The following is a 10,811-nucleotide window of genomic DNA, read 5'->3' as shown; positions in this document are numbered from 1 at the left end:
TAAAAAAAAAAAAAAATTCTTAGAATGATTGAAAAACCACATCTGGATAACTGGAATAATTGCTTTTACCATCTTGATGCTGTTTTGTACTCTCCAGTGCAAAGTGTGAACTGGAGTATGGCTGGGACGTGGTCCTTGCTGTGATACTTCAAAGATGAATGCAATTTTTGGGTTTAGGATGACTTTAAAGGCATCACGCAAATACACATTAATTGGATTTTTGTTTGTGACCCTAGTAATGAATTTCATTTGCACACTCAATTATGTTATGGGGCTTTCTAGAGATGCGATCATCTCTCAAGATTTTTAAGCTGTCCCCTGAAAGAAAAGAGATTATTCTGTATTCTTGTATCCTAAGTGAAAGAAATGACTAAACCAAGTACTTTTGTGAGAATTTGTGAACGTTTATGTGCGTGTGTGCATGAGCCCACGTGTGCTGTTCATTTCCTTAACATTCGTAGGTCAGTCAGTTAAGTTCATGGAACTATTTCAAAATGCACAGGTGAATCTAAAGAGAATTTTCTGAAAAAGGCACATGCTTTCTTACTGGTGGTAGCCAATGACAACACTTTTGTAGTGTCAGGGAAAGTTCTATTTATTCACAAAGTCAGTTGCATTCAACACAGATGCGCTACTAAATTCCAGTGACATGTTTAGAATAGAGACCCTATGACTAATAAAGCTTTCATTTCTTCCCTGAAGGGAGTGAGACTTGACTAATGGTTTATTGGAATTATCAAAGAGTGTCAAATCCCACTTAATAAGTTCCAGCATGAAATTAGCTAAATTCCCAAAGGCCTTTCTAAAACAATATAGTCAAATAAAAGGTGTTGTGTGCACTGGAAAGAGTGTTAAAACCAGTTACTTGCAAGTGATGAGAAATAAATCTAACTGTAGGCAGGAGGCAATGTTTATGTATACACTTAATAACCTTCTTAATGGGACTGCTTGGCTTGGTGATTCCCGCACTGGGAGGAGAGTGAGATGTGGAACGCAGGGTGGGCGAAGGGCCGTAAGTCAATTCCCAGCACGGTTAGTCAAGGATGGAAATTGCAAGGAGAGAGCAATGAATTTAAAAGCCCCAGCAAGCAGAGATCGAGGGAGAGATGAGAGGTGCAAGGGGAGGAGGAGGAAGAGGAATGGTTGAGTCCAAGCTGCACTAGCCCAGTGCAGTGAGAACCTACTTAGTGCAAGGAACAAGGGACACCAGCAGTTACTGGAGAAGAATTCCTTTCTGACAGTTCCTTAATAATGACTCAGAAAAGAACGTTGTCGTTAATAACGTCTCAGGATGAGTGAGGCCTGAAAGGAGGCATACCATAGGAATGGTTTATGGGGGGCCTTTGAGGGTGTGTGTGTGTGTGTTTAAAGCAATAGCAGAGACCCCAACCACAAGGTTTAAATTGGATTTCAGAGACTTGTGAGAACACAGCTCTGAGTTTGTCTGAAAAATCTTGAGGCACCCAAGGCAATGTAAGTTTCACTGATCTTCTTTTCCTGCATATTTTACCCATGACTCCTTTTGCAGCAGGCTGGGCGCCTGGAGCTCTGCTCACATTCAACCCATCAGAGTTGGAGCTGCTTCCTACAAGCACCCCACTTCCGACACTTGAGAGCCTTGGAATGGAAGGCGACTCCGTCGCTTTAGAAGGCCCTGAATAGAAGGGCATTCCACTTTCTGCATAACTTTACATAATTAATAGTTTTCCATGCAAACTATTGTTTGCCTTAATTGTTGTTTCAACAGCTGTTTTCATTAAATTGTAAAGCCCGCTGTGTCTAATCCTCTGAGCACCACTATTGATAACAAGAAGTGCTCTGAAGCTTGCTCTGGAGGAAGAGTTAGTTCCCTGCCAAGCTGGAAAACTGTCATGAAGTTACTTGAAAAATAAGGCCTACAGTGGGACTGGTTGTGTAGCTAATCCATTAGGCTTTTCAAAAGAGCCGTGCTCTGTACCCTTATGGCTAAATTGACCCAACAACCAATCAATGCCTTTATTTGCTGCGTGGCTGCCCCTGAAGGGTCTTATAGCTGGGTCCAAGTCGTAATCAAAGCCTCCATCAGGACCGGGTCCCTGATGACATAAATGGCCAAACTTTCAACACGGCTGGCTTGGGGCCAGTCACACCATTTTGAAGATACAAAGAGGCTGTGTTGCGCGGTGGAATTCATTTTCTTGTTTACTTCCTCCAGAAACAAGAGCATCATCAGCACGCTCAGTGCATCAGATCAGACCGCGGAGTTGTTGACAGAAGCTTGGCGAGGCTTGCCAGCTTTCCACAAGAAACGCTGGCTTTCTTCTCATACACCCCCTACCGTTTGTGTCTCTGCCAATTGTAGCACATCAGAGCGGCCATTGAGATAATGACCGTGAAGTCTCATGATACACTTTGATGAAGTGTAACATTTTTTAAAGGATTTTTGTCTGTGCCAAAATGATCGAGGCAGCTGACTAAAAATCGCCCCATCAAAATCAAGGCTGATGAACAACAGGCGGGCGGAGGCAGGAGCCTCCCCAGAGAAGATGGGGGATTTCGCAGCCAAAGTGTCTTTCTTTCCACGTCTCTCTGCACCACAGATTCCTTTTCTGAAAAGTCATCTTTGTTTCCGATGAATATATGTCAGTGGCTGATGCTTCAGCCTCCAACATTTCTTAATTCTTTTTTTTTTTTTTTTCCCTATCAACCCCCAGAAGATACAGGGAATGATTCCTCTCTGACAGTTCCCTTCGAACAACTTAGAAAATAACGTTGTTCACAACGTGATCTTGGTTGGAAAAAGCATACTGGGCATTTCAGCTCAGAGGTTTTCAGGCAGAGGCTGACCCTGGACACGTGTTCAGGTAAATTTGGATTTCTGTGGTTCAGCCAGAATGAAGAGTATGATACACGAAAGTGGTCGTGAGCCAATGAAGAACAGAATCAGTCTGGAATAAGGTCTATGAAGATCGTGAGCTTCTTTGGGAGAAACATCATGCGTTTGTTTAATTGGTCCATCACCATGCCCATTTATTGAACACCTGCTGTATTCACATGGAGTCTGTGATCTTCACAACAGCTCCAATTTACCACCTCCGTTTTGGGCGAGGAAGCCAAGGCCCAAGTGAGGAGCCTGAGGCCTGGAGATGTTAAGTAACTCGGCCAAGACCAAAGGGCTGGGAAGTGGGGAAGGCAGGGTCTGACCCTTGCGCTTGGTCACATGATGTGTTCTCTTCCTATCTGTGGTTCACTGCTTCCATTGTACGCCTGATACAGCTAAGTAAATGGTGCTCAGTGGGAGAGGAGGAAACAATTTGTGGTTGAATTGGTAAAGGCGATGAATAAAATGGATTTACAGTTTGCCATTCTTACCTCTCAGCATTGCAAGGAGACATTAGCTACGTGGCATCCTTTCATACCAGGGAGCAAATGTATCAGAAACCAGGTTTGGGCATGAGAGAAGCTGGAGCGAAGTTTTGGCTAACCTCGGCCTGTCTGTAGTTTACCTTCTTATTCAAGGTCAAAGCTCAGGACGACGGGTCCTGCCCTCGGGAGGAAGTGTGGGTGGTGAGCTCGAGGACTTCTCAGAATGTCACAATTGAAGAGACACCTGTGCTCCTGCAAGTTGGTGCAGAAACCACAAGTGGAAAGGGGGTTACAGTTCAGTTGCCTCTGAAGTTTTTGTTTCTTTTGGAGCAAGAATCTGTGTCAGAGTGGGATGGAGGGGAATGGAGGAAGAGTGACAGGAAGTCGGGGAGAGGAGAATTCTGCTACAAATGCTGTGTTTGAAGGTGCAAGTGACATTCCCTTGGGCTTCTTTTAAATGTCTTCATATTGTTTCCCTAAGTACAGTCAAATGAAAGGTGACAAAAGCTCAGACAACAGAACAAAGGCACCAAGCTAATTTTGTGCACACATTGCAAGGAATAAACTACAGGGTTTCACTCCCCTGTTTCCAAAGAAAGCACACTTCAGGAGCCAAGATGGAAGCATCCCGGTTTGTACTTAGATCTTACTAATTATTTAGACTTTGAAAGGAAACAGCAGCCCAAATCCAAGTTTGCAGAGAGGTTTAGGCAGCCAACTTTGTACACCATGGCTTTGTGAAAGAGAAAGGGCCAGGGAGGCTAACGGATGGCAGAGGGCTGGGAAAGGCTTCTCAGGATGTGGACCCCAGGCGGGAGTTAACGCACAGCTTTCTGCACAAGGAAGCTTGTGCAATAGACCCTGATGTGTTGTGAGAGGTCTTTCAGCCTCCCTTCCGTACCAAAGTATGGGCATCTGCATTTTATGGAGGGTGAGTATTCTGTTGGGAGAGTCGATCACAAACTCCTTAGCCCATTTCGAATAGAAAGCTCTCAGACTTGAAAGGAAAAGGACTCTAGTATATTACTTTCAGGAGCCCTTGAGGGAGGGAACCACAAAAATCCATCTGATGTTAAAGAAAACTCTCACTATCTCAGCCCCGACCCTCACTTTCTTCATTTGTAAAATGATGGTTTTAGATTCTCTGAATCATTCCCAGCATTAAAAGTGGAGAGTTTTGGCATTCAGTAAGTACAGACTAATGCCTTTCATTTCCACTGATTCTAAGAGGATCTTGAAACTAATTGAATCAGGCCAAACTGACAAATAAAAAGATTTGTCACTTTCCAAATATGCTCTATCTGAGCCTTTGCTGAGCATTTCTCAAACTGTGGTCCTTGGACCGAGGACTTCAGCATAGCATGTGGTGAAAATGATCAGCCTGCCCCTGCTCCAACCAATTCCTGAATAGAAATTCTGGAACTGGGCCCCAGCCATCTGCATTTAAACAAGCCCTCCAGGTGATTTCCGTGCTTGTTCAAATCCCAGACCATTTGCCCAGGCTCTCCTGGCTGCCTGGAATGCCTTATTTTGAGGTCTGCTTGAGACTTACCTCAGATTTTGCTTTCTTCAAGAAGCCGTGCCAACATCTCGCGAATGAAATTAAGTTCTCCTTTTCCTACCATCTCGGAGCATTTCCCTTCTACCATTGTCAAAGAACTTACTAGAAATTCCTTGCAATGCTGTATCGGTATATGTCGATCTTTGGCCAAGTTGTGGAGTCTTGGTAGCCATAACTTATGTATTCCTCTCCTTTTAAAACATTTTAATTTTTTATCTCTGTGTGTGTGTGTGTGTGTGTGTGTGTTCCCTTTCTTCTGAATGGGAGTTGACTTATTTCTGTGGCAGAAGTGATGGGATCCCAGTTCCAAGATAAGGTTACAAAAAGACTGACATCCATCTTGGTCATGATCTCTTTCTTGTCCTTTCTCCCTCCCTTTCTTCTCCTTCTCCGGCTGTCTCTCTCTCTCTCTCTCTCTCTCTCTCTCTCCCCCTTCTCCTTCCTTCCTCCCCCCACCCCTCATTCCCCACCCACCAGCCCAGCCACCTTGTAAATAAGCCCAGGTTGTCCTGCTAGCAAGGCCCCTGGAGGATGACAGGCCACAAGGAGAAGCATGGGATGACTTGAGGAAAGGCACCTGTGAGTGAGCATGTAAGTGGGTCCTCCACTGAGTTGAACCTTGAAGTGACCACAGCCCCTACCCACACTTTGATTTGCAGCCTTTTGAGTGATCCTGAGCTAGACCCACCAAGTGAAGCTGCTTCTCCATTCCTGAGCCACAGAAACTATAAGATCATAAATGTGTATTGCTTAAGCTGCTAAGCTTTGGAGTAATTTGTTATGCAGGAGTAGATAACTAAATATATAGGACTGGCATACTTTTGTAGTCTCCAAAGCACATAATGGGATGCTTTGCTTAAAATAGTTTCTTTTTTTTTTTTTTAAAAGATTTTATTTATTTATTTGACAGAGAGAGATCACAAGCAGACAGAGGCAGGCAGAGAGAGAGAGAGGGAAGCAGGCTCCTGCTGAGCAGAGAGCCCGATGTGGGCCTCGATCTCAGGACCCTGAGATCATGACCTGAGCCGAAGGCAGCGGCTTAACCCACTGAGCCACCCAGGCGCCCTTAAAATAGTTTCTTGTATGATTGTTGGAATCTGAGGGATATTGCCTTGAGAAATTTTTAAGAGTAGTTAATTTCTAGGGTTAAAAGGGATGTATTCAATGTTAGTCCCAAGCATCATATGTTGAATAAGTCACAGGAAAGGAACAAAAATGGTGAGGGTTAGGGGAGCCTAGAATGAAAGGAAAAAGGGGAAAACATGATAATCTTGAGGGAAACTCAAGTAGGCTTCTGGACCGAGTTTCCCCGCAGCTGTGGTTCTCAAACCTGATGAAATAAGAGATTTTTAAAAACCATTTCAATATGATTGAAGCCCAACTACCCAAATAAATATCTGCAGTGTGAAAGAGAAATCCCAGAACGTCAGCGAGAGGCCACCATGTGAAGACCAACCTGCAACAACGACGAGTCCGAGCTTGGATTCAGCCAAGACAAGTATCCAAATGACTTTGCTTCACGTTTCTCCTTTTCTCCGAGGACATTATCTTTGTCTCAACATCCTGACAATAGTGTGTTCTCCTCCTTAGCTTCCAGCTTTGCTTTGACTAACTTCTGAAAGGAAGAGCAACACATCAGGTGGGATTTGGGAGAAGCTGGAATTCTGTCTTCCTTCTTGTATGCGCCATCTGCCTCTAGCCTGGCTCAGGGCACCTCTGGTTTCTTTCCCCTTTCTTATCTGCAGGAGGGCTGACAGGGCCTGAGAGAAAGGAGAGGGTTTTGAAGGCAGGCCAGAAGCTTGTCCACGGTGTGATGACATGCTGCTCATTCCACCCTCCAGGAGCAGGACCTGAAATGCTCCCTGGGTGCTCCCGCAGGCTACTGCTGGCTCCTTTCTCCACACGTGTGCACACGTGCGCACGTGCGAACACACACACGCACGCACGCATGCATACCCATGTGCAGACAAGTGTAATGCACTCCTCTGAAAACTTGAATCACAGAGAGAATGCAGCCAGTTGGAACCACCGGTGGAACGTCCTTCTTCTGGTACTTCAGGACATAATGGAGACTGACCTCAGAGACTGCTGACTGGGTGAAGCATGAAGACTTTAATTACAAATGGGCTTGTCTGCACTTTGCTTGAGAAAACTCTTGGCTTGGATGACACCCAATATAATATGGTTTATTTGGTGTAAGTGCAAGTATTTTTCTTTTCGTTTTAATTTTCTCATTTCCTGAACACAGGGCTTTCTTTCTGAGGATTGTTTCATCCCACTCTTGTTGTCATGTTTGGCTGCATTTTGAAGAGTAAAAAAGTGTTTAAGAGAAAGGCTCAATTAAGTTTTATATATTAGCTTGGCAACTGCTTGTGTTACTTAACTAGAGAAAAGCCAAGTAAAACTCTATAATTCTGTGATTCAGGGCCCAGCACTTGGGAGTAAGTGTCGGACAAAATTGTTTCTCTTACCATCTGAGAGGTGGCCTCAGCCAGGTCTTTTGAGTTTGGAGGGATTTTGAAGTTGGTGCTTTACAGAAACTGTGATCTCCTTGGGGGAGACCCTCTGGGCGCGACATGCTCCTTTTTCTCACCTCACTCATCTGCCTCACGCTTCCCAGCGAACTTTCCTTCTGAGGGTCACTGGGGAGAAACGGCTCTTTCCCCTCCTCTCTCCTGGGCTCTCCCCAGTGAGAAAAGAAATGTGAGATGTTGAGACCCCCCCCATGGCTCAGTGGGGTGAGTTAGTAGGTGAAATGGCTCCGTGGGGTCATTTTCTCCTGAATTCTCAGGGAAATCCAAGTCGTGCTGTGTCCTCATGGACTGAGTTAGATTAGATAATGAATTCTCGGGGCACCTGGGTAGCTCAGTGGGTTAAAGCCTCTGCCTTCGGCTCAGGTCCTGATCCTGGGGCCCTGGGATCTAGCCCCGCATCGGGCTCTCTGCTCGGCAGGGAGCCTGCTTCCCTTCCTCTCTCAGCCTGCCTCTCTGCCTGTGATCTCTGTCAAATAAATAAATAAAATCTTAAAAAAAAAAATAATGAATTCTCTGTGAAGCTCACTTTCCCCTTCAGGATTTACGTGAATCTGCATTTTGAGGGAAGATATAAAAACCCTATTGGTCTCTGGTCCATGGTAGTTATGTCTAATACACACTTGTCGGATATTAAAAACAGTATCTTGATCCGTCTTCCACTCTTGCAACGGTTTGTCCGTTGCCTCAGCCATCAAGGCCTGCGCTACAACCAAAACCTCTGGCCTCCGCAGCTCTGAGGGCTCATTCTAGCTCCTCTGCCTGCTTGTCCTCACCTAACCTTGTCCAACTTTGATTCACTGGATCTCGGAAATGCTGAGGTGGGTCCTGCTCTAACCCCTCTTAAACTTATTCTTGCTGCGGAAGATGCCGAGCGTAGGCAGGGGCCAAACAATGCTGGTGCGCGGCGGCGATGGCATTCGAAGAGCCAGTGCTGCCCAGCCCCTGCCTCCTCCCTCTGTTTATCCTTTTGTCAACTTGGAAGACATTTTCCAGGGCAGAAAAGCCACACATTCCTGGTATAATTTAGAGACTACTGTTAAGCAGATGGTATAAGTGGTTTATTTTTAAGGAGGTTATTACTGGTCACAAAACTTCAAGTCAGCTATTTGCAAAGAACCCTTATGAAGGAAGCCCCTGTTTGTGGCATCCACCCTCAAGAGCATCTGACAGAGAGCTTACTGTACTTTTGCGCTCAACCACATTTAATCCATTTATAAGACCCCTTTGTATGAGATGCCTTTCCAGAGGAAATTAATGTAGGATATTGCAAACAGCTTTTAAGAATGTCTTTTCTATAGAAGAACTGTGTCATTCTGAGAGCAAAGTGGGCTTTTTTACCCCCACATTGTTATGACTTGACATCTCCAGTGTGGAATGTTTCCAGCCAGTTATGATAAGAAAAGCCTGGATTTTTCTCTGTTGTGGAAACCACAGTCGAAGAAAGCTATTCTATTATCTATTCACTTACTCTCCTCCTGTAAATATAAATGCATTTAAGAGATGGGTCCAAGTTTGGGGAAGAGAAGTGGCAGCACTTAAAAATCAGGCAGCGAAAAATTACAAGTTCAAGATGACAATGGCTAGTCATGTGGACAACAGAAGATAAACATGTGCCTTCCAGAGAGGAAGATATTTTCTCATCCAGTAGTAAGTTTTAGATTTTGGATTTCTGGGAATGAAAACAAATTTTTTTTAAAATTAAAAACTGACAGCAGACGCCAACTTTTGGTTTTTTGTTTTGTAAGTAGGGCATCATAAAGAAAGCAACAGCCATCTTCAGTTTTATCATCCCATAAAATAAAGGACTGGCAGTGTGATATTAAAAAAAAAGTAAGTCACAATCTCATAAAGAACCATTCTTTAATAAACTTATCTGTAAGTTTATTTAAATGTAAAATGTCATTACAGTGGGCTTTGGTTTTTTCATTCCACAACAGACCGTGAACTTGTTCTTATTATTTGGCCACAGTTCAAGACCTGGTACAGAGAACCTCTGCTCCAGGTGTTACGATGTGTCGGCAGTGGAGTCAGATGACCTGTGGTCAGGTCTGCACCTTGTGACGAGTGGGTGTATGGTCTTGGGTCAGGTATTTCTCAAGTATTTCTCAAGTTTCATCTCTGCTTGTATACAACGTGGATAGGAGTGGTCCCACTCTTCCTAAGGCTGTCGGGAGGTTTCCATGAGGCAAGGGAAAGGGACTGGTGCATAATGAGTTTACAGAACTTGGCGGCTCTTATCAGAGAGGACTGGACCCTTCCAAGGACGGACTATAGACTTAAAGCAGAAGTGTTGAAAGGAGCTGTCTTGAGATGAGCATGATTTTTTGTTTTCTGTTTCTGTGCTAAAGTCACCTGGATTTTATCATTTACATTTATAAGCAAAGCATTTAGCAGATGGAGAATATACATTTGGAAGAAAAGAAACAATATCTCATGCAAATGCCAGTATGGAAAATGGAGTTCATAGAGGCAAAGCTTACGGCTTTTCAAGCAGAGACACGTAAAGCCTGGGTAACAGACACAGTCTGGTCTCCAAGAGCTGTTTTTGCAATCAGCTAGAGAGAGCTCAGTGTTCCCCTCAATCCTTAGGTGCAAGAGTGCTCCCCCCACCATTTATTTTATTTCTTTTATTCTGATTTTGTCATCGTTAGTCAACTTCTGACTAATAACTTGCCTCATCCAATAGTTTTGCTAGAACCTCATTCTCCCCTGGCCTCTGTCCTTTCTACGTGACAGACTCCTATTCATCCTGCAAGATGGCCTCTTTTAAAAAGATTTCTTCATCTGTCATTTCCCTAATTCCTTTTCCCTGATTTTTTTTTCTCAATCTGTCTTTTTCCATGAAATCGTGAGATCTCAAAAAGTAGGGATAGCATTATATTACAGAGAAGAGTTAACCTTCTTTCCCAGGTACGAAGTAAGCACTTAACAAATGCTTGTGGACTGGATATTGTCATGAAGACACTGAATGAATGAAGATCAGGTTGTAGGTGAACAGACGTTTGGTGGTGTGTTGTAGTGGAGTGATGTGGCTGAGCCATTTCTGGGGCAAAATGTTCGTGTGTATTTAAACTTGTGGGAAAAGAGCACTTTCCTACAGGGAGGGAGTTACTGAACCACAACCAAGCAGTTCTAACAACAGCAAGTGTCATTTATCGAGTGGTTACTATGTGTTGAGACCCAGTGTGTTGATACCAAAGTGGCTTACCTGCCTCATCTTCTTAAATGCTTGCAGTCACCCCATTATGTCATTCTCATCCCTGCTTTCCAGAAGATAAACTGAGATTTGGAAAGCTTATAAAATCTCATAGGTCACGTGGGTGCTGAGTAGTGGAGCTGGCGCTTGAACCCAGGTCTGACTCTGAAGCTCA

The 10,811-nt window shown here is 44.2% G+C and overlaps 1 protein-coding gene across 7 annotated transcripts in view; it reads left to right on the top strand.

Moving 5' to 3' along the window:
- The window catches only part of LOC116570493, a 192,042-nt gene that overhangs the window by 100,824 nt on the left and 80,407 nt on the right, over positions 1 to 10,811 (top strand). The window lies entirely within an intron of this gene.

Source organism: Mustela erminea, chromosome 12 (genome assembly GCF_009829155.1).
Source record: "Mustela erminea isolate mMusErm1 chromosome 12, mMusErm1.Pri, whole genome shotgun sequence".
NCBI lineage: Eukaryota > Metazoa > Chordata > Mammalia > Carnivora > Mustelidae > Mustela > Mustela erminea.
This window is presented reverse-complemented; position numbering and strand designations above follow the sequence as displayed.